Source organism: Schistocerca gregaria, chromosome 1 (assembly GCF_023897955.1).
Source record: "Schistocerca gregaria isolate iqSchGreg1 chromosome 1, iqSchGreg1.2, whole genome shotgun sequence".
NCBI classification, from domain to species: Eukaryota; Metazoa; Arthropoda; class Insecta; order Orthoptera; family Acrididae; genus Schistocerca; species Schistocerca gregaria.
This window is the reverse complement of record NC_064920.1, coordinates 53,499,856-53,524,360: the sequence shown is the minus strand read 5'-3', so window position 1 is coordinate 53,524,360 and position 24,505 is coordinate 53,499,856. Positions and strand designations below refer to the sequence as shown.

The window sequence follows — 24,505 nt, the reverse complement described above, 5'->3', positions numbered from 1 at the left end:
AGGGACAGCGGTTGTGTGGAACGAAAACACTATTCCTCAGGGGTGTGAGCGTTACGAGATGAGTCGTATACAAGTTATACTCGGTCGCTAGTGACCGTGTGGCCGAATGGATAATTCGTCGGACTTCGGATCTGAAGATTACAAGTTCGAATGCTGTCACGCTCAGTTTTCTTCTAGTTCTGAAAAAGAAACATACCGTTTTAATGTAGCAATTGAGCAGTACGAAACCGTCTGAATGTTTCTGTTGACCATTTTCTGCTTGGAGATGCTCTTGAGCTTGAAACACACACAACAAGACCGGTGTTAACTAGCGAAATGGTCGGCAGAGTGCCGTCACCGCGAGTTTTGACTGGCACTTGCACATCTAAAACAACCTCGGAAAGTAACTCGTTCGGCTTTTGAGTCACATCAAGTATGTGTGTTAATTTTGACGCCACTAGCTCTGCAGGTTGTCATGCAATTCCTTTACCTCTCAGAAATGATTATGAAATAAAAGTGAAGTACGTGACGAGTGTGACGTTAGGAAAACATTAGGCAGCATGGAGAGATTCTGTATGGGACCACCCAACCCAAACGAGTACTGTGTGACGTGCTAACCCGCAGGTTTTCACCGAGGCAGCCGGCTAACTCAGTCGGTAGATCATGATATTATTAATCCCAGGGTCGAGGGTTCGAGCCCCACGCTGGGCGGAACCGAATTTTGTTCCGCTGCAGATGTAAATTACCGTTGTTCTGATTAACATGATGTAATGGAATTAGCAACTTTTAACTTTGCCTACGTCTCTGTCAGTCGCATGAAAACTGTATTTGAAGGTAAAGGTGATTTTGTAGACATGTGTGAAAGACATGTTCTGAAATGCAAGTGTTGTTGTTTGGAGAGCACATCGGTTCCGTGTCAGATGTGTAGCCAAGCAGTAATGGATCGCCATAGCGGCAAATAGTAGTCGGTAATATGAAGTGTTGTCAGCTCAAGTCTGATGATCCAGACGACCGTAAGGACGAAGTACGCAAGAGTACCGCTAGGCCGCGCCTCTTTAGCTCAGTGGTAGAGCACTGGTCTAGTAAACCAGGGGTCGTGAGTTCGCGTCCTCAGAGGAGGAAGACGAATTTTGGAAATCAGTTGCGCGGCGTGGCCGTATAGCAAACAGTATCTGTGATGACGAACAATTAGCGACAAGCGTTTTATTAAGAATTACGCTCAGATGTGATTAAGACGAATGGCGCAGATAAAGCATTTGCCAAAGTGGTACAGCATAAGGTGGGACGAGGCAGTCTGAATTACATTTTATAGATGAATTTCTCACATATCTCAGAGCCTCTCGCGGTCGTCGTCGTCGTCGTCGTCGCCGCCGCTTCTGCAGAAGTAGCAAATGGCCATGGTAGCAAATGCGGCGAGGGACACCCTGCCTTCGATTCCGAATGCACAAAGTGTGTCGTCTTGTTTCCCAGTCTATATTTGGTCGGTCTCGAAAGAGGTTGAATGTAACGTTTGGGTGGGAAAGAGCAAGGGACAGCGGCTGTGTGGAACGAAAACACTATTCCTCAGGGGTGTGAGCGTTACGAGATGAGTCGTATACAAGTTATACTTGGTCGCTAGTGACCGTGTGGCCGAATGGATAAGGCGTCGGACTTCGGATCTGAAGATTACAAGTTCGAATGCTGTCACGCTCGGTTTTTTTCTAGTTCTGAAAAAGAAACATACCGTTTTAATGTAGCAATTGAGCAGTACGAAACCGTCTGATTGTTTCTGTTGACCATTTTCTGCTTGGAGATGCTCTTGAGCTTGAAACACACACATCAAGACCGGTGTTAACTAGCGAAATTGTCGGCAGAGTGCCGTCACCGCCAGTTTTGACTGGCACTTGCACATCTAAAACAACGTCGGAAAGTAACTCGTTCGGCTTTTGAGTCACATCAAGTATGTGTGTTAATTTTGACGCCACTAGCTCTGCAGGTTGTCATGCAATTCCTTTACCTCTCAGAAATGATTATGAAATAAAAGTGAAGTACGTGACGAGTGTGACGTTAGGAAAACATTAGGCAGCATGGAGAGATTCTGTATGGGACCACCCAACCCAAACGAGTACTGTGTGACGTCCTAACCCGCAGGTTTTCACTGAGGCAGCCGGCTAGCTCAGTCGGTAGATCATGATATTATTAATCCCAGGGTCGAGGGTTCGAGCCCCACGCTGGGCGGAACCGAATTTTGTTCCGCTGCAGACGTAAATTACTGTTGTTCTGATTAACATGATGTAATGGAATTAGCAACTTTTAACTTTGCCTACGTCTCTGTCAGTCGCATGAAAACTGTATTTGAAGGTAAAGGTGATTTTGTAGACATGTGTGAAAGACATGTTCTGAAATGCAAGTGTTGTTGTTTGGAGAGCACATCGGTTCCGTGTCAGATGTGTAGCCAAGCAGTAATGGATCGCCATAGCGGCAAATAGTAGTCGGTAATATGAAGTGTTGTCAGCTCAAGTCTGATGATCCAGACGACCGTAAGGACGAAGTACGCAAGAGTACCGCTAGGCCGCGCCTCTTTAGCTCAGTGGTAGAGCACTGGTCTAGTAAACCAGGGGTCGTGAGTTCGCGTCCTCAGAGGAGGAAGACGAATTTTGGAAATCAGTTGCGCGGCGTGGCCGTATAGCAAACAGTATCTGTGATGACGAACAATTAGCGACAAGCGTTTTATTAAGAATTACGCTCAGATGTGATTAAGGCGAATGGCGCAGATAAAGCATTTGCCAAAGTGGTACAGCATAAGGTGGGACGAGGCAGTCTGAATTACATTTTATAGATGAATTTCTCACATATCTCAGAGCCTCTCGCGGTCGTCGTCGTCGTCGTCGTCGTCGTCGTCGTCGCCGCCGCTTCTGCAGAAGTAGCAAATGGCCATGGTAGCAAATGCGGCGAGGGACACCCTGCCTTCGATTCCGAATGCACAAAGTGTGTCGTCTTGTTTCCCAGTCTATATTTGGTCGGTCTCGAAAGAGGTTGAATGTAACGTTTGGGTGGGAAAGAGCAAGGGACAGCGGCTGTGTGGAACGAAAACACTATTCCTCAGGGGTGTGAGCGTTACGAGATGAGTCGTATACAAGTTATACTTGGTCGCTAGTGACCGTGTGGCCGAATGGACCACAGTCTGCCGCCGGCAGTGCTGCGAGGCGGTCACGCGCCAGAGCGCTGCGGGCGAGGCGCGCGCGGTGTGTTTGTGTTTACTTCGGCCGCTGTAAGTGCCGTTTTCCCTTCTAGACCACCATGGCGCACAACTATCGGAAGAAGACATTACGTTTCAACTTTTGTTCCGACTTCGCCCGACCCAAGGCCCTGGAGGTAGAACGATTTATTCGCGATGAAGTTAAGATACCACCAACGGATCTAATTGGTATCCACTTGTCGATAGTTAGCAGTACCGTCTACGTCAAAATGATCAACGATGCGGCGTGCGACAAGGTGCTTCAAGAGGCAAAACGTGGACTGCGCTTCTGCCATTCCGACGGCAACGTCGGACCCGTTACCGTCGATCACGCAGGTCTCGGCACACGGACGATAAGGATATTCGAACTGCCGTTCGAACTACCTGCAGACGTCGTCATCGAGGCGCTCCGTCCCTATGGCAACGTTCTGGAACATGTTGCCGAACGATGGGTACAATTTCAGACCTATCCCGTTTTAAACGGTGTTAGACAGGTCCGCATCGAATTGCAGAAACACGTGCCTTCTTATCTACGTATCGGAGGCTGCCGTGCCATTATAATGTACGACGGCCAACCTCGAACCTGTTCCGGTTGCGGGAAAGAAGGTCACCTACGGTCTGAATGCATTCAACGACGTGTCGCACAGCTCCCGTTGTCGGAAGCGTCCGTCACACCCACGATGACCGCCCTACCGGTCACTTACGCAGCGGCTCTTGCCACGTCTACAGTTTCGTCCAGTCCGTCGCCCGGTCCTTCCGATCGGCACGTCCCACCGTCCCAGTCACCTATGGATGGTGCGGACGTCCCACCTGACAACCTTGCCGCCGAACAGGCTCCTGCACCGGATGCTGAGGAGAACAGTACTTCTTCACAACACCTGTTTGACAATTTCGTTGTACCCACCGACGCATTCGAACCAGGTCGACGCTCTTCCTTGCCGTCGTCCGACACTGAGGAACACGTGCGCAAACAACGCTCGCCACGTAGGCGCAAACGCCGTCGCCGTTCACCCACGGGCTCTCAAAGCGTCGGCACCCGCGACAACGAAGACGACACCCAACCAACCGACATTTCCATGCAGAGGTCGGCGGACAACTTTCACGATGATCAAGACATTTCGCAGGACGGGACCACTATGGAGGTCGCCACGCACAATGTAACGATCGGTGCGCCGGTTGAGACGCCTGTCTCCCCGCCGACAACTCCAGATCTCTCTCACCACGACGCAATTCCCATGGACATTGGACGGACCCATGGCACAGGAGCATGGGCCGACGAGATTGAGGAAGATACGCCCCCTCCTCCGGATGAGTTGCCTCCGCCGGACAAGGCTGCCTGTTAACATCAAAGCGAGGCCCTGCAGCTGATGGGACGGGACTTCCTGTCAGTGTCCTCCTCTTACTTCCCTTGGTGATGGTAGATGCGCGTCCACCACCACTGAAACAAACGTATCGGTTTGCCACGATGAACATCAACATGATCGGCACTGTACCCACGCTGAAACTCCTATGTGACATGCTTCGGGCCTCTGACGTCGACGTCGCCCTTCTTCAGGAAGTACGCGTTGCCACACTACCACCAGTCTACGGCTACAACTCATACACGTCCACATGTGATCAATCAGGGCGTGGAGTGGCTTTCTACATACGCGAAGGAATCCCACTCCAGGACACGACAATCCTTCCCTGTGGAAGAGGCATGGCTGTTACCATCTTCGACACGCGCGTCATCAATATCTACGCTCCGTCTGGCTCCTCGAACCGTCGGCAGCGGTCCACTTTCTTCGGACATGACGTGGCGCCCCTGTTTTCTGGACGCTATGATCGCCTTATCATGGGAGGCGATTTCAACTGTGTCCTCCATCCTCAGGACCAAATGCCTGGTTATTCGCCATGCCCGGCGCTTCTCACCTTAATCGAAGATTTTCACCTAGTGGACGTTTGGGAGAAAATTCATGGCAATACCCCCGGTTTCACCCATTATACAGCACATTCTGCGAGCAGACTGGACCGGTTATATGTCTCTGCCCACCTTGGCAATGACGTCGCCCAAGCTGAACGGTGGCCCCTTGCATTTTCGGACCACTGCGCCGTCATTTGCTCCCTGGCTCTGCCACCTCAGTCAGTGTGGCGCAGCAGAGGTTACTGGAAGCTTAATACCTCCCTCCTTAATGATCCACACTGCCGACAATGTATTGCCACTACGTGGGCGTCTTGCGAACGACGCCTTCCGCAGTACACATCCACGTTCCATTGGTGGCTCAAATGTGCCAAACCTGCGATCAGAAAGGCTTTCATACAATGTGGCAAGGAAGCAGCAGCATGGCATCGAGACACCACAAATTTTTACTACACCGTCCTCCGTGAGCTCGATGAGCTCCCTCCATCACCTGACACCCATAGGGAACGACAACGTACCAAAGCTCGTCTCCTCTCTCTTCAACGTGCACGACTGCATGGTGTCGTGGTGCGATCCCGGCGACAAGACCTCCTCCACGACGAAACCCCATCCACAATCCATGCCGCATCCGACCATAGTCGTCGACGTCGACTCTTCGTCTCCCACATCAAGACCTCCGATGGTGTTCACCACACAACACAGGCGGAGGTGGTGTCTGCCTTTGCTGAACATTATCGCCAATTTTATGATGATGAACAGATGGCGACGCCCATTCCTGATGATCTCCGTCCTTCCCCTGACCGGACCCTCACCGTAGCGGAGTCAACGTCCATGATGTCTGCAATCACCGCAGAAGAGGTAGCAGATGCGATCAACAGAGGGGCCAAGAACAAATCACCAGGACCAGATGGTCTCCCAGTAGAGTTTTACCGGGCGTTCACCACGTTGATGCTTCCTCGCTGGACGGAAATGATTCAGGAACTCTTTACTCCATCCTTCCCAATTCCACCTGAATTCGTCACTGGCATTCTTCTACCTGTGCCTAAACCGAAGGGAGGGCCTCATGTCTCTGCATATCGCCCCCTTACACTACTGAATGCAGACTATAAAATCTATGCACGCCTCTTAGCAGCGCGCATGCGCACCGTCTTACCTACGGTCCTTTCACCTGAGCAGACTGCACGTGGTTGTGGGGCAACCTTACAAACAGCCCTAGGAGAATGCCGTGACCTCATTGCACTGGCGTCGGTTTGTCGCCTTCGTGCAGCACTGGTATCCGTCGATTTCACGAGTGCCTTTGATCGCGTTCGACACCCATTCCTCCTCATGGTGGCGACATGTATGGGGTTCCCATTACTTTTTGTCGATGCCATTCGCCGGTTACTACTTCCCGCCGTCTCGATGGTACAAGTCAATGGGAGGCTTGTAGGACCGATTCCTATACGCCGCTCTGTACGTCAAGGATGCCCTATGTCTACTTTACTATATGCCATTGCACTTGAGCCCCTCATCACTGGACTTACCTCTAGACTGCAGGGCCTCACTTTGCGTGACTACACCTTTCACTGTAGGGCTTATGCGGACGATCTCCTCTTTCTCACCTGCTCCTCCACGGAACTCAATGACGCCATCCAATGGATCCACCAGTATGGACGTCTTTCTGGTAGCATTCTTAATGTCCGCAAATCGACTATGATGCACATTGGGCGCGGCCTCCCGGCTATGGTGCCGAACAGACTCCCAGTCAGTACCACCCTTCGTTACTTGGGTATCGAATTTACGAGCTCCACACACCGCACAGTGGCCCTGGCATACCGGCGACTTTTGCAGTCGATTCGGCACCATGTCCGCGGTCAAGTGCACCGTAACTTAAACCAACTCCAACGTGTGTCCTATGTCAACATGTATATAGCCCCTAAACTGGTACACGTCGCCCAGATCCTCCCAATGCCGTTACTCCTTGGCCGCCGCATCCAATCAGCCTTTGGATATTTCGTGTCAGCAGGTGCACTTTTCAATGTCCGCTACAGCACTTTAACATTGCCTCCTGCAAAAGGTGGCCTCGGACTCGTCAACGTGCGGGCACGATCTTCTGCACTCTTTGTCCACACTCTGTTGCGGCACTGGCAGGGGACGGTTCCGTCCTTAACACGTAGTCTCTTAGATATCCTCCGACCAGCTTCTCTCGATCCACCGATCAATGTGGCACCTATTTCTCCATTATTGTGCCACGTCGCCAATTGTTTCATAGAACTCAGCTACGTTCGGACCGATCTTCCAGTCGCCCGTCCTCCCCGTACAAAAGATTATTATCGTTTGTTTATGCTGTCCAACCCTTGCGACCCCATGGTGCTACAGCATCCTGACATTAACTGGCGCACGGTTTGGGGGTGTGTGCATGCACCCTTTTTACCGTCGTCTGTGTCTTCACTCTGGTATGTTTTAGTTTATGGAAAGTTCCCGACTAACAGTCGACTTTATCGCATAGGACTGGCCACCTCCCCACTCTGCCCTGACTGTCAGCTCGAAGACACCGACGAGCACCGTCTTACGTGCCCCCTGAAACAAAACGTATGGCTCCTCATCCAACGAATCGTGGGCTTTTACCTCCGTGCCCCGCCAACGACGGTAACCCCGGATTTCCTGTTGTTGCCCCAGACGTTTCACTACCCTCTTGCTAAGCACCATACTCTCATCTGGTTTCGAGGACTGGCTTTAGAATACCTCTTTCAAAATGGTCCGCATACAGTCCTTGACTTCTGGTGCAAAGTTGTGACCTCGCATAGCACCCTCACCCGAAAACCATCTTACCGACAAACTTTTGCCGGTTATCTCCGCAGCGTCTTCCTTGACCCCCCTCAAAGCTGGGGTGTACCATGCATACCTGTCACATGATGCAACACCCTTATCCACGTTCCCATGCATCGAAAAAAAAAAAAAAAAATTAAAAAAAGCAAGAAGACAGAATATGTTATACTTTGTTGTATTTAATTTTTTTTCTTTTTAATGTATTTATTTATTTATTTGCTTAACTAACAGTCATTTGTATATGTTTAAATGGAATGGTACCTTGAAGAACTCTTGCATAGTGAATATATATGTACTTTTAGTTTCTTCAATACAAATTATTATAAAAAAAAGAAACAAAAGAAGGATGTTATATTTTGTTGTATTTAAAAAAAAAAAAATGGATAACGCGTCGGACTTCGGATCTGAAGATTACAAGTTCGAATGCTGTCACGCTCGGTTTTTTTCTAGTTCTGAAAAAGAAACATACCGTTTTAATGTAGCAATTGAGCAGTACGAAACCGTCTGATTGTTTCTGTTGACCATTTTCTGCTTGGAGATGCTCTTGAGCTTGAAACACACACATCAAGACCGGTGTTAACTAGCGAAATTGTCGGCAGAGTGCCGTCACCGCCAGTTTTGACTGGCACTTGCACATCTAAAACAACGTCGGAAAGTAACTCGTTCGGCTTTTGAGTCACATCAAGTATGTGTGTTAATTTTGACGCCACTAGCTCTGCAGGTTGTCATGCAATTCCTTTACCTCTCAGAAATGATTATGAAATAAAAGTGAAGTACGTGACGAGTGTGACGTTAGGAAAACATTAGGCAGCATGGAGAGATTCTGTATGGGACCACCCAACCCAAACGAGTACTGTGTGACGTTCTAACCCGCAGGTTTTCACCGAGGCAGCCGGCTAGCTCAGTCGGTAGATCATGATATTATTAATCCCAGGGTCGAGGGTTCGAGCCCCACGCTGGGCGGAACCGAATTTTGTTCCGCTGCAGATGTAAATTACCGTTGTTCTGATTAACATGATGTAATGGAATTAGCAACTTTTAACTTTGCCTACGTCTCTGTCAGTCGCATGAAAACTGTATTTGAAGGTAAAGGTGATTTTGTAGACATGTGTGAAAGACATGTTCTGAAATGCAAGTGTTGTTGTTTGGAGAGCACATCGGTTCCGTGTCAGATGTGTAGCCAAGCAGTAATGGATCGCCATAGCGGCAAACAGTAGTCGGTAATATGAAGTGTTGTCAGCTCAAGTCTGATGATCCAGACGACCGTAAGGACGAAGTACGCAAGAGTACCGCTATCCCAAACCTCTTTAGCTCAGTGGTAGAGCACTGGTCTAGTAAACCAGGGGTCGTGAGTTCGCGTCCTCAGAGGAGGAAGACGAATTTTGGAAATCAGTTGCGCGTCGTGGCCGTATAGCAAACAGTATCTGTGATGACGAACAATTAGCGACAAGCGTTTTATTAAGAATTACGCTCAGATGTGATTAAGGCGAATGGCGCAGATAAAGCATTTGCCAAAGTGGTACAGCATAAGGTGGGACGAGGCAGTCTGAATTACATTTTATAGATGAATTTCTCACATATCTCAGAGCCTCTCGCGGTCGTCGTCGTCGTCGTCGTTAACGCCGCCGCCGCCGCCGCTTCTGCAGAAGTAGCAAATGGCAATGGTAGCAAATGCGGCGAGGGACGCCCTGCCTTCGATTCCGAATGCACAAAGTGTGTGGTCTTGTTTCCCAGTCTATATTTCGTCGGTCTCGAAAGAGGTTGAATGTAACGTTTGGGTGGGAAAGAGCAAGGGACAGCGGTTGTGTGGAACGAAAACACTATTCCTCAGGGGTGTGAGCGTTACGAGATGAGTCGTATACAAGTTATACTCGGTCGCTAGTGACCGTGTGGCCGAATGGATAATTCGTCGGACTTCGGATCTGAAGATTACAAGTTCGAATGCTGTCACGCTCAGTTTTCTTCTAGTTCTGAAAAAGAAACATACCGTTTTAATGTAGCAATTGAGCAGTACGAAACCGTCTGATTGTTTCTGTTGACCATTTTCTGCTTGGAGATGCTCTTGAGCTTGAAACACACACAACAAGACCGGTGTTAACTAGCGAAATGGTCGGCAGAGTGCCGTCACCGCGAGTTTTGACTGGCACTTGCACATCTAAAACTACCTCGGAAAGTAACTCGTTCGGCTTTTGAGTCACATCAAGTATGTGTGTTAATTTTGACGCCACTAGCTCTGCAGGTTGTCATGCAATTCCTTTACCTCTCAGAAATGATTATGAAATAAAAGTGAAGTACGTGACGAGTGTGACGTTAGGAAAACATTAGGCAGCATGGAGAGATTCTGTATGGGACCACCCAACCCAAACGAGTACTGTGTGACGTGCTAACCCGCAGGTATTCACCGAGGCAGCCGGCTAGCTTAGTCGGTAGAGCATGATATTCTTAATCCCAGGGTCGAGGGTTCGAGCACCACGCTGGGCGGAACCGAATTTTGTTCCGCTGCAGACGTAAATTACCGTTCTTCTGATTAACGTGATGTAATGGAATTAGCAACTTTTAACTTTGCCTACGTCTATGTCAGTCGCATGAAAACTGTATTTGAAGGTAAAGGTGATTTTGTAGACATGTGTGAAAGACATGTTCTGAAATGCAAGTGTTGTTGTTTGGAGAGCACATCGGTTCCGTGTCAGATGTGTAGCCAAGCAGTAATGGATCGCCATAGCTGCAAATAGTAGTCGGTAATATGAAGTGTTGTCAGCTCAAGTCTGATGATCCAGACGACCGTAAGGACGAAGTACGCAAGAGTACCGCTAGGCCGCGCCTCTTTAGCTCAGTGGTAGAGCACTGGTCTAGTAAACCAGGGCTCGTGAGTTCGCGTCCTCAGAGGAGTAAGACGAATTTTGGAAATCAGTTGCGCGTCGTGGCCGTATAGCAAACAGTATCTGTGATGACGAACAATTAGCGACAAGCGTTTTATTAAGAATTACGCTCAGATGTGATTAAGGCGAATGGCGCAGATAAAGCATTTGCCAAAGTGGTACAGCATAAGGTGGGACGAGGCAGTCTGAATTACATTTTATAGATGAATTTCTCACATATCTCAGAGCCTCTCGCGGTCGTCGTCGTCGTCGTCGTCGTCGTCGTTGTCGCCGCCGCCGCCGCTTCTGCAGAAGTAGCAAATGGCCATGGTAGCAAATGCGGCGAGGGACGCCCTGCCTTCGATTCCGAATGCACAAAGTGTGTGGTCTTGTTTCCCAGTCTATATTTGGTCGGTCTCGAAAGAGGTTGAATGTAACGTTTGGGTGGGAAAGAGCAAGGGACAGCGGCTGTGTGGAACGAAAACACTATTCCTCAGGGGTGTGAGCGTTATGAGATGAGTCGTATACAAGTTATACTCGGTCGCTAGTGACCGTGTGGCCGAATGGATAATTCGTCGGACTTCGGATCTGAAGATTACAAGTTCGAATGCTGTCACGCTCCGTTTTTTTCTAGTTCTGAAAAAGAAACATACCGTTTTAATGTAGCAATTGAGCAGTACGAAACCGTCTGATTGTTTCTGTTGACCATTTTCTGCTTGGAGATGCTCTTGAGCTTGAAACACACACATCAAGACCGGTGTTAACTAGCGAAATTGTCGGCAGAGTGCCGTCACCGCCAGTTTTGAGTGGCACTTGCACATCTAAAACAACGTCGGAAAGTAACTCGTTCGGCTTTTGAGTCACATCAAGTATGTTTGTTAATTTTGACGCCACTAGCTCTGCAGGTTGTCATGCAATTCCTTTACCTCTCAGAAATGATTATGAAATAAAAGTGAAGTACGTGACGAATGTGACGTTAGGAAAACATTAGGCAGCATGGAGAGATTCTGTATGGGACCACCCAACCCAAACGAGTACTGTGTGACGTTCTAACCCGCAGGTTTTACCGAGGCAGCCGGCTAGCTCAGTCGGTAGATCATGATATTATTAATCCCAGGGTCGAGGGTTCGAGCCCCACGCTGGGCGGAACCGAATTTTGTTCCGCTGCAGATGTAAATTACCGTTTTTCTGATTAGCATGATGTAATGGAATTAGCAACTTTTAATTTTGCCTACGTCTCTGTCAGTCGCATGAAAACTGTATTTGAAGGTAAAGGTGATTTTGTAGACATGTGTGAAAGACATGTTCTGAAATGCAACTGTTGTTGTTTGGAGAGCACATCGGTTCCGTGTCAGATGTGTAGCCAAGCAGTAATGGATCGCCATAGCGGCAAATAGTAGTCGGTAATATGAAGTGTTGTCAGCTCAAGTCTGATGATCCAGACGACCGTAAGGACGAAGTACGCAAGAGTACCGCTAGGCCGCGCCTCTTTAGCTCAGTGGTAGAGCACTGGTCTAGTAAACCAGGGGTCGTGAGTTCGCGTCCTCAGAGGAGGAAGACGAATTTTGGAAATCAGTTGCGCGTCGTGGCCGTATAGCAAACAGTATCTGTGATGACGAACAATTAGCGACAAGCGTTTTATTAAGAATTACGCTCAGATGTGATTAAGGCGAATGGCGCAGATAAAGCATTTGCCAAAGTGGTACAGCATAAGGTGGGACGAGGCAGTCTGAATTACATTTTATAGATGAATTTCTCACATATCTCAGAGCCTCTCGCGGTCGTCGTCGTCGTCGTCGTCGTCGTCGCCGCCGCCGCTTCTGCAGAAGTAGCAAATGGCCATGGTAGCAAATGCGGCGAGGGACACCCTGCCTTCGATTCCGAATGCACAAAGTGTGTGGTCTTGTTTCCCAGTCTATATTTGGTCGGTCTCGAAAGAGGTTGAATGTAACGTTTGGGTGGGAAAGAGCAAGGGACAGCGGCTGTGTGGAACGAAAACACTATTCCTCAGGGGTGTGAGCGTTACGAGATGAGTCGTATACAAGTTATACTCGGTCACTTGTGACCGTGTGGCCGAATGGATAAGGCGTCGGACTTCGGATCTGAAGATTACAAGTTCGAATGCTGTCACACTCAGTTTTTTTCTAGTTCTGAAAAAGAAACATACCGTTTTAATGTAGCAATTGAGCAGTACGAAACCGTCTGAATGTTTCTGTTGACCATTTTCTGCTTGGAGATGCTCTTGAGCTTGAAACACACACAACAAGACCGGTGTTAACTAGCGAAATGGTCGGCAGAGTGCCGTCACCGCGAGTTTTGACTGGCACTTGCACATCTAAAACAACCTCGGAAAGTAACTCGTTCGGCTTTTGAGTCACATCAAGTATGTGTGTTAATTTTGACGCCACTAGCTCTGCAGGTTGTCATCCAATTCCTTTACCTCTCAGAAATGATTATGAAATAAAAGTGAAGTACGTGACGAGTGTGACGTTAGGAAAACATTAGGCAGCATGGAGAGATTCTGTATGGGACCACCCAACCCAAACGAGTACTGTGTGCCGTGCTAACCCGCAGGTATTCACCGAGGCAGCCGGCTAGCTCAGTCGGTAGAGCATGATATTCTTAATCCCAGGGTCGAGGGTTCGAGCCCCACGCTGGGCGGATCCGAATTTTTTTCCGCTGCAGATGTAAATTACCGTTTTTCTGATTAACGTGATGTAATGGAAATAGCAACTTTTAACTTTGCCTACGTTCTGTCAGTCGCAAGAAAACTGTATTTGAAGGTAAAGGTGATTTTGTAGACATGTGTGAAAGACATGTTCTGAAATTCAAGTGTTGTTTGGAGAGCACATCGGTTACGTGTCAGATGTGTGGCCAAGCAGTAATGGATCGCCATAGCGGCAAATAGTAGTCGGTAATATGAAGTTTTGTCAGCTCAAGTCTGATGATCCAGACGACCGTAAGGACGAAGTACGCAAGAGTACCGCTAGGCCGCGCCTCTTTAGCTCAGTGGTAGAGCACTGGTCTAGTAAACCAGGGGTCGTGAGTTCGCGTCCTCAGAGGAGGAAGACGAATTTTGGAAATCAGTTGCGCGTCGTGGCCGTATAGCAAACAGTATCTGTGATGACGAACAATTAGCGACAAGCGTTTTATTAAGAATTACGCTCAGATGTGATTAAGGCGAATGGCGCAGATAAAGCATTTGCCAAAGTGGTACAGCATAAGGTGGGACGAGGCAGTCTGAATTACATTTTATAGATGAATTTCTCACATATCTCAGAGCCTCTCGCGGTCGTCGTCGTCGTCGTCGTCGTCGTCGTCGTTAACGCCGCCGCCGCCGCTTCTGCAGAAGTAGCAAATGGCCATGGTAGCAAATGCGGCGAGGGACGCCCTGCCTTCGATTCCGAATGCACAAAGTGTGTGGTCTTGTTTCCCAGTCTATATTTGGTCGGTCTCGAAAGAGGTTGAATGTAACGTTTGGGTGGGAAAGAGCAAGGGACAGCGGCTGTGTGGAACGAAAACACTATTAATCAGGCGTGTGAGCGTTACGAGATGAGTCGTATACAAGTTATACTCGGTCGCTAGTGACCGTGTGGCCGAATGGATAAGGCGTCGGACTTCGGATCTGAAGATTACAAGTTCGAATGCTGTCACGCTCGGTTTTTTTCTAGTTCTGAAAAAGAAACATACCGTTTTAATGTAGCAATTGAGCAGTACGAAACCGTCTGAGTGTTTCTGTTGACCATTTTCTGCTTGGAGATGCTCTTGAGCTTGAAACACACACAACAAGACCGGTGTTAACTAGCGAAATGGTCGGCAGAGTGCCGTCACTTCGAGTTTTGACTGGCACTTGCACATCTAAAACAACCTCGGAAAGTAACTCGTTCGGCTTTTGAGTCACATCAAGTATGTGTGTTAATTTTGACGCCACTAGCTCTGCAGGTTGTCATGCAATTCCTTTACCTCTCAGAAATGATTATGAAATAAAAGTGAAGTACGTGACGAGTGTGACGTTAGGAAAACATTAGGCAGCATGGAGAGATTCTGTATGGGTCCACACAACCCAAACGATTATTGTGTGACGTGCTAACCCGCAGGTATTCACTGTGGCAGCCGGCTAGCTCAGTCGGTAGAGCATGATATTCTCAATCTCAGGGTCGAGGGTTGGAACCCCCCGCTGGGCGGAACTGAATTTTGTTTCGCTGCAGATGTAAATTACCGTTTTTCTGATTAACGTGATGTAATGGAAATAGCAACTTTTAACTTTGCCTACGTCTCTAACAGTCGCATGAAAACTGTATTTGAAGGTAAAGGTGATTTTTTAGACATGTGTGAAAGACATGTTCAGAAATTCAAGTGTTGTTTGGAGAGCACATCGGTTACGTGTCAGATGTGTAGCCAAGCAGTAATGGAGCGCCATAGCTGCAAATAGTAGTCGGTAATATGAAGTGTTGTTAGCTCAAGTCTGATGACCCAGACGACCGTAACGACGACGAACGCAAGAATACCGCTAGGCCGCGCCTCTTTAGCTCAGTGGTAGAGCACTGGTCTAGTAAACCAGGGGTCGTGAGTTCGCGTCCTCAGAGGAGGAAGACGAATTTTGGAAATCAGTTGCGCGTCGTGGCCGTATAGCAAACAGTATCTGTGATGACGAACAATTAGCGACAAGCGTTTTATTAAGAATTACGCTCAGATGTGATTAAGGCGAGTGGCGCAGATAAAGCATTTGCCAAAGCGGTACAGCATAAGGTGGGACGAGGCAGTCTGAATTACATTTTTTAGATGAATTTCTCACATATCTCAGAGCCTCTCGCGGTCGTCGTCGTCGTCGTCGTCATCGTTGTCGTCGTCAACGCCGCCGCCGCCGCTTCTGCAGAAGTAGCAAATGGCCATGGTAGCAAATGCGGCGAGGGACACCCTGCCTTCGATTCCGAATGCACAAAGTGTGTGGTCTTGTTTCCCAGTCTATATTTGGTCGGTCTCGTAAGAGGTTGAATTTAACGTTTGGGTGGGAAAGAGCAAGGGACAGCGGCTGTGTGGAACGAAAACACTATTCCTCAGGGGTGTGAGCGTTACGAGATGAGTCGTATACAAGTTATACTTCGTCGCTAGTGACCATGTGGCCGAATGGATAAGGCGTCGGACTTCCGATCTGAAGATTACAGGTTCGAATGCTGTCACGCTCGGTTTTTTTCTAGTTCTGAAAAAGAAACATACCGTTTTAATGTAGCAATTGAGCAGTACGAAACCGTCTGAGTGTTTCTGTTGACCATTTTCTGCTTGGAGATGCTCTTGAGCTTGAAACACACACAACAAGACCGGTGTTAACTAGCGAAATGGTCGGCAGAGTGCCGTCACTTCGAGTTTTGACTGGCACTTGCACATCTAAAACAACGTCGGAAAGTAACTCGTTCGGCTTTTGAGTCACATCAAGTATGTGTGTTAATTTTGACGCCACTAGCTCTGCAGGTTGTCATGCAATTCCTTTACCTCTCAGAAATGATTATGAAATAAAAGTTAAGTACGTGACGAGTGTGACGTTAGGAAAACATTAGGCAGCATGGAGAGATTCTGTATGGGTCCACACAACCCAAACGAGTATTGTGTGACGTGCTAACCCGCAGGTATTCACTGTGGCAGCCGGCTAGCTCAGTCGGTAGAGCATGATATTCTCAATCTCAGGGTCTAGGGTTGGAGCCCCACGCTGGGCGGAACTGAATTTTGTTCCGCTGCAGATGTAAATTACCGTTTTTCTGATTAACGTGATGTAATGGAAATAGCAACTTTTAACTTTGCCTACGTCTCTGTCAGTCGCATGAAAACTGTATTTGACGGTAAAGGTGATTTTTTAGACATGTGTGAAAGACATGTTCTGAAATTCAAGTGTTGTTTGGAGAGCACATCGGTTACGTGTCAGATGTGTAGCCAAACAGTAATGGAGCGCCATAGCTGCAAATAGTAGTCGGTAATATGAAGTGTTGTCAGCTCAAGTCTGATGACCCAGACGACCGTAACGACGACGTACGCAAGAGTACCGCTAGGCCGCGCCTCTTTAGCTCAGTGGTAGAGCACTGGTCTAGTAAACCAGGGGTCGTGAGTTCGCGTCCTCAGAGGAGGCAGACGAATTTTGGAAATCAGTTGCGCGTCGTGGCCGTATAGCAAACAGTTTCTGTGATGACGAACAATTAGCGACAAGCGTTTTATTAAGAATTACGCTCAGATGTGATTAAGGCGAATGGCGCAGATAAAGCATTTGCCAAAGCGGTACAGCATAAGGTGGGACGAGGCAGTCTGAATTACATTTTATAGATGAATTTCTCACATATCTCAGAGCCTCTCGCGGTCGTCGTCGTCGTCGTCGTCGTCGTCGTCGTCGTCGTCGTCGTCGTCGTCGTCGTCGTCGCCGACGCCGCTTCTGCAGAAGTAGCAAATGGCCATGGTAGCAAATGCGGCGAGGGACGCCCTGCCTTCGATTCCGAATGCACAAAGTGTGTGGTCTTGTTTCCCAGTCTATATTTGGTCGGTCTCGTAAGAGGTTGAATGTAACGTTTGTTTGGGAAAGAGCAAGGGGCAGCGGCTGTGTGGAACGAAATCACTATTCCCCACGGGTGTGAGCGTTACTAGATGAGTCGTATACAAGTTATACTTGGGCGCTAGTAACCGTGTGGCCGAATGGATAAGGCGTCGGACTTCGGATCTGAAGATTACAAGTTCGAATGCTGTTACGTTCGGCTTCTTTCTAATTCTGAAAAAGAAACATACCGTTTTAATGTAGCAATTGAGCAGTACGAAACCGTCTGAATGTTTCTGTTGACCATTTTCTGCTTGGAGATGCTCTTGAGCTTGAAACACACACAACAAGTCCGGTGTTAACTAGCGAAATGGTCGGCAGAGTGCCGTCACCGCGAGTTTTGACTGGCACTTGCACATCTAAAACAACGTCGGAAAGTAACTCGTTCGTCTTTTGAGTCACATCAAGTATGTGTGTTAATTTTGACGCCACTAGCTCTGCAGGTTGTCATGCAATTCCTTTACCTCTCAGAAATGATTATGAAATAAAAGTGAAGTACGTGACGATTGTGACGTTAGGAAAACATTAGGCAGCATGGAGAGATTCTGTATGGGACCACCCAACCCAAACGAGTACTGTGTGACGTGCTAACCCACAGGTATTCACCGAGGCAGCTGGCTAGCTTAGTCGGTAGAGCATGATATTTTTAATCCCAGGGTCGAGGGTTCGAGCCCCACGCTGGGCGGAACCGAATTTTGTTCCGCTGCAGATGTAAATTACCGTTCTACTGATTAACGTGATGTAACGGAATTAGCAACTTTTAACTTTGCCTACGTCTCTGTCAGTCGCAAGAAAACTGTATTTGAAGGTAAGGTGATTTTGTAGACATGTGTGAAAGACATGTTCTGAAATGCAAGTGTTGTTGTTCGGAGAGCACGTCGGTTCCGTGTCAGATGTGTAGCCAAGCAGTAATGGATCGCCATAGCGGCAAATACTAGTCGGTAATATGAAGTGTTGTCAGCTCAAGTCTGCTGACCCAGACGACCGTAACGACGAAGTACGCAAGAGTACCGCTAGGCCGCGCCTCTTTAGCTCAGTGGTAGAGCACTGGTCTAGTAAACCAGGGGTCGTGAGTTCGCGTCCTCAGAGGAGGAAGACGAATTTTGGAAATCAGTTGCGCGTCGTGGCCGTATAGCAAACAGTATCTGTGATGACGAACAATTAGCCACAAGCGTTTTATTAAGAATTACGCTCAGATGTGATTAAGGCGAATGGCGCAGATAAAGCATTTGCCAAAGCGGTACAGCATAAGGTGTGGCGAGGCAGTCCGAATTACATTTTATAGATGAATTTCTCACGAATCTCAGAGCCTCTCGCGGTCATCGTTGTCGTCGTCGTCGTCGTCGTCGCCGCCGCTTCTGCAGAAGTAGCAAATGGCCATGGTAGCAAATGCGGCGAGGGACGCCCTGCCTTCGATTCCGAATGCACAAAGTGTGTGGTCTTGTTTCCCAGTCTATATTTGGTCGGTCTCGTAAGAGGTTGAATGTAAGGTTTGGGTGGGAAAGAGCAAGGGGCAGCGGCTGTGTGGAACGAAAACACTATTCCTCAGGGTTGTGAGCGTTACGAGATGAATCGTATACAAGTTATAGTTGGTCGCTAGTAACCGTGTGGCCGAATGGATAAGGCGTCGGACTTCGGATCTGAAGATTACAGGTTCGAATGCTGTCACGCTCGGTTTTTTTCCAGTTCTGAAAATGAAAGATACCGTTTTAATGTAGCAATTGAGCAGTACGAAACCGTCTGAATGTTTCTGTTGACCATTTTCTGCTTGGAGATGCTCTTGAGCTTGAAACACACACAACAAAACCGGTGTTAACAAGCGAAATGTTCGGCAGAGTGCCGTCACCGCGAGTTTTGACTGGCACTTGCACATCTAAAACAACGTCGGAAAGTAGCTCGTTCGGCTTTTGAGTCACATCAAGTATGTGTGTTAATTTTGACGCCACTAGCTCTGCAGGTTGTCATGCAATTCCTTTACCTCTCAGAAATGATTATTAAATAAAAGTGAAGTACGTGACGAGTGTGACGTTGGGAAAACATTAGGCAGCATGGAGAGATTCTGTATGGGTCCACACAACCCAAACGAGTACTGTGTGACGTGCTAACCCGCAGGTTTTCACCGAGGCAGCCGGCTAGGTCAGTCGGTAGAGCATGATATTCTTAATCTCAGGGTCGAGGGTTCGAGCCCCACGCTGGGCGGAACCGATATTATTTCCGCTGCAGATGTAAATTACCGTTTTTCTGATTAACGTGATGTAATGGAAATAGCAACTTTTAACTTTCCCTACGTCTCTGTCAGTCGCATGAAAACTGTATTTGAAGGTAAAGGTGATTTTGTAGACATGTGTGAAAGACATGTTCTGAAATGCAAGTGTTGTTGTTTGGAGAGCACATCGGTTACGTGTCAGATGTGTAGCCAAGCAGTAATGGATCGCCATAGCGGCAAATAGTAGTCAGTAATATGAAGTCTTGTCAGCTCAAGTCTGATGATTCAGACGCCCGTAAGGACGAAGTACGCAATAGTACTGCTAGGCCGCGCCTCTTTAGCTCAGTGGTAGAGCACTGGTCTAGTAAACCAGGGATCGTGAGTTCGCGTCCTCAGAGGAGGAAGACGAATTTTGGAAATCAGTTGCGCGTCGTGGCCGTATAGCAAACAGTATCTGTGATGACGAACAATCAGCGACAAGCGTTTTATTAAGAATTACGTTTAGATGTGATTAAAGCGAATGGCGCAGATAAAGCATTTGCCAAAGCGGTACAGCATAAGGTGGGACGAGGCAGTCTGAATTACATTTTATAGATGAATTTCTCACATATCTCAGAGCCTCTCGTGGTCGTCGTCGTCGTCGTCGTCGTCGTCGTCGTCGTCGTCGCCGCCGCCGCTTCTGCAGAAGTAGCAAATGTCCATGGTAGCAAATGCGGCGAGGGACGCCCTGCCTTCGATTCCGAATGCACAAAGTGTGTGGTCTTGTTTCCCAGTCTATATTTGGTCGGTCTCGTAAGAGGTTGAATGTAACGTTTGTTTGGGAAAGAGCAAGGGGCAGCGGCTGTGTGGAACGAAATCACTATTCCCCACGGGTGTGAGCGTTACGACATGAGTCGTATACAAGTTATACTTGGTTGCTAGTAACCGTGTGGCCGAATGGATAAGGCGTCGGACTTCGGATCTGAAGATTACAGGTTCGAATGCTGTCACTCAATTTTTTTTTCCAGTTCTGAAAAAGAAACATACCGTTTTAATGTAGCAATTGAGCAGTACGAAACCGTCTGAATGTTTCTGTTGACCATTTTCTGCTTGGAGATGCTCTTGAGCTTGAAACACACACAACAAGACCGGTGTTAACTAGCGAAATGGTCGGCAGAGTGCCGTCACCGCGAGTTTTGACTGGCACTTGCACATCTAAAACAACGTCGGAAAGTAACTCGTTCGGCTTTTGAGTCACATCAAGTATGTGTGTTAATTTTGACGCCACTAGCTCCGCAGGTTGTCATGCAATTCCTTTACGTCTCAGAAATGATTATGAAATAAAAGTGAAGTACATGACGAGTGTGACGTTAGGAAAACATTAGGCAGCATGGAGAGATTCTGTATGGGACCACCCAACCCAAACGAGTACTGTGTGACGTGCTAACCCGCAGGTATTCACCGAGGCAGCCGGCTAGCTCAGTCGGAAGAGCATGATATTCCTAATCCCAGGGTCGAGGGTTCGAGCCCCACGCTGGGCGGAATGGAATTTTGTTCCGCTGCAGATGTAAATTACCGTTTTTCTGATTAACGTGATGTAATGGAGATAGCAACTTTAACTTTGCCTCCGTCTCTGTCAGTCGCATGAAAACTGTATTTGAAGGTAAAGGTGATTTTGTAGACATGTGTGAAAGACATGTTCTGAAATGCAAGTGTTGTTGTTTGGAGAGCACATCGGTTACGTGTCAGATGTGTAGCCAAGCAGTAATTGATCGCCATAGCTGCAAATAGTAGTCGGTAATATGAAGTGTTGTCAGCTCAAGTCTGATGATCCAGACGACCGTAAGGACGAAGTACGCAAGAGTACCGCTAGGCCGCGCCACTTTAGCTCAGTGGTAGAGCACTGGTCTAGTAAACCAGGGGTCGTGAGTTCGCGTTCTCAGAGGAGGAAGACGAATTTTGGAAATCAGTTGCGCGTCGTGGCCGTATAGCAAACAGTATCTGTGATGACGAACAATTAGCGACAAGCGTTTTATTAAGAATTACGCTCAGATGTGATTAAGGCGAATGGCGCAGATAAAGCATTTGCCAAAGCGGTACAGCATAAGGTGGGACGAGGCAGTCTGAATTACATTTTATAGATGAATTTCTCACATATCTCAGAGCCTCTCGCGGTCGTCGTCGTCGTCGTGGCGTCGTCGTCGTCAACGCCGCCGCCGCCGCTTCTGCAGAAGTAGCAAATGGCCATGGTAGCAAATGCGGCGAGGGACGCCCTGCCTTCGATTCCGAATGCACAAAGTGTGTGGTCTTGTTTCCCAGTCTATATTTGGTCGGTCTCGTAAGAGGTTGAATGTAACGTTTGGGTGGGAAAGAGCAAGGGACAGCGGCTGTGTGGAACGAAAAAACTATTCCTCAGGGGTGTGAGCGTTACGAGATGAGTCGTATACAAGTTATACATAGCCGCTAGTGACCGTGTGGCCGAATGGATAAGTCGTCGGACTTCGGGTCTGAAGATTACAGGTTCGAATCCTGTCACGCTCGGTTTTTTTCCAGTTCTGAAAAAGAAACATACCGTTTTAATGTAGCAATTGAGCAGTACGAAACCGTCTGAATGTTTCTGTTGACCATTTTCTGCTTGGAGATGCTCTTGAGCTTGAAACACACACAACAAGACCGGTGTTAACTAGCGAAATGGTCGGCAGAGTGCCGTCACCGCGAGTTTTGACTGGCACTTGCACATCTAAAACAACGTCGGAAAGTAACTCGTTCGGCTTTTGAGTCACATCAAGTATGTGTGTTAATTTTGACGCCACTAGCTCTGCAGGTTGTCATGCAATTCCTTTACCTCTCAGAAATGATTATGAAATAAAAGTGAAGTACGTGACGAGTGTGACGTTAGGAAAACATTAGGCAGCATGGAGAGATTCTGTATGGGACCACCCAACCCAAACGAGTACTGTGTGACGTGCTAACCCAGAGGTATTCACCGAGGCAGCCGGCTAGCTCAGTCGGTGGAGCATGATATTCTTAATCCCAGGGTCGAGGGTTCGAGCACCACGCTGGGCGGAACCGAATTTTGTTCCGCTGCAGATGTAAATTACCGTTTTTCTGATTAACGTGATGTAATGGAAATAGCAACTTTAACTTTGCCTCCATCTCTGTCAGTCGCATGAAAACTGTATTTGAAGGTAAAGGTGATTTTGTAGACATGTGTGAAAGACATGTTCTGAAATGCAAGTGTTGTTGTTTGGAGAGCACATCGGTTACGTGTCAGATGTGTAGCCAAGCAGTAATGGATCGCCATAGCTGCAAATAGTAGTCGGTAATATGAAGTGTTGTCACCTCAAGTCTGATGATCCAGACGACCGTAAGGACGAAGTACGCAAGAGTACCGCTAGGCCGCCCTTTTTTAGCTCAGTGGTAGAGCACTGGTCTAGTAAAACAGGGGTCGTGAGTTCCCATCCTCAGAGGAGGAAGACGAATTTTGGAAATCAGAGCCACACAGACTGAGATCTATATGATAGATATGGCAATACAGACAGACCCCCCAATAGCTGCAGCTCCCTCCTCCGAAAGCCGGGGAGCAGAGCCGACAGAAAACCAGAAACGGCAAGGGCATCCTGTGGCTGTGGCAGTTTCCAGAAAGGAGCAGAAAAAAGTCATTCAACCAATACAGGAAAACTTGGTAACCAGTAGCTCTAGTACGAGTTCTCCCACACAGGGTACTCCAGTAGTTAGACTACCACCTGTGGACCCTGTAAGAGTGTACCCCAACTTGGAGTACACCATGCAACTAGCAAGACTTGAGCAGCCGGCTACCCTGACCACTGCCCTGAGACATGTGGTTCGTGTAGGACACGAAGAGGGACGAAAGATAACCTTCTCGGTGATGGAGGCTGTGGACAGAATTCAACTGAAATCAGTGAATCTCCCCACTGACATTGGAGCCCTGCGAGACTTGTTAAGAAAGGTGTTTGAAAGAAGGGGCGAGAAATTCGACCTAAACGACATCTATGAACAGGCAGTTTTGGCAAACGGACGAATTGCGTTCGACTGGACTAAGACCTGGCCACATGACCGAGTACACACCTACTTTCCATAATGACCAAAATAAACATAGGACAACTAAACACTCATAATAGTCGACTTGAGATGCAGGAACTCCGAAGGGAGGTGGAGGAGAGGAGATTGGATGTGCTCTGTCTGCAGGAGCCGTACTCCCAAGCTGGGAAAGTCGCATTTGCTGCCGCCACATGGCAAGTAATCAGCAGAGGAGAAGACCCAAGGGCGGCAATTATAATTACAAACAAACTCATGAGAGTTACCACACTCTCTCAGTTTACAACCCCCCATTGCAACGTCGTGGAGCTCCAATCTCCAGCAGGAATCATCACCATCATTAATATGTACTTCCAGTATGGAGATGACATCGAAATACACCTAGACCACCTGATGAGGGTGACCACGGCGTTGCGGGGAAGGAAAATTGTAATAACAGCTGATATTAATGCCAAGTCCCCCCTATGGTTCAGTGGCACAAGAGACGCAAATGGAGAAAAGGTGGAAGAATACATTATGGCGTCGCAACTCGTGGTGGCCAACAGGCCTGGTAATCCTCCTACATACACGGCAGGAGGAGGGCAGGGTACAAATATTGATGTCACTCTCGTGACACCAAATGTAACAAACATCATACAAAATTGGAAAGTACTAGGAAACGCCACCACTAGCGACCATAACTTAATAACTTTCACAGTAGGGGAGAGAGAGTGCCGCTGGGCCATGGGGTGGGAAATACAATTTAACTACAGGAAAGCTGACTGGGAACGCCTGGCGAGGGAGTGCGACATTCCTCCATTACCGGTAGATGACATACAACAAGACATAAACGTAGACAACAGAGCAGATGAACTAGTAACTGCAGTAACCAGGGCGGTGAGGGCTGCTGTACCGATCAGGAGGAAGGCCATGGCGGCTTCTCCGTCAC

At 48.1% G+C, this 24,505-nt stretch overlaps 1 non-coding gene across 1 annotated transcript; it reads left to right on the top strand.

Moving 5' to 3' along the window:
- Positions 1-16,808: 16,808 nt before the first annotated feature.
- On the top strand, positions 16,809-16,881 carry Trnat-agu (transfer RNA threonine (anticodon AGU)). The gene has a single exon. It is a non-coding gene; the product is annotated as a tRNA-Thr (tRNA).
- The last annotated feature ends 7,624 nt before the right edge of the window (positions 16,882-24,505 follow it).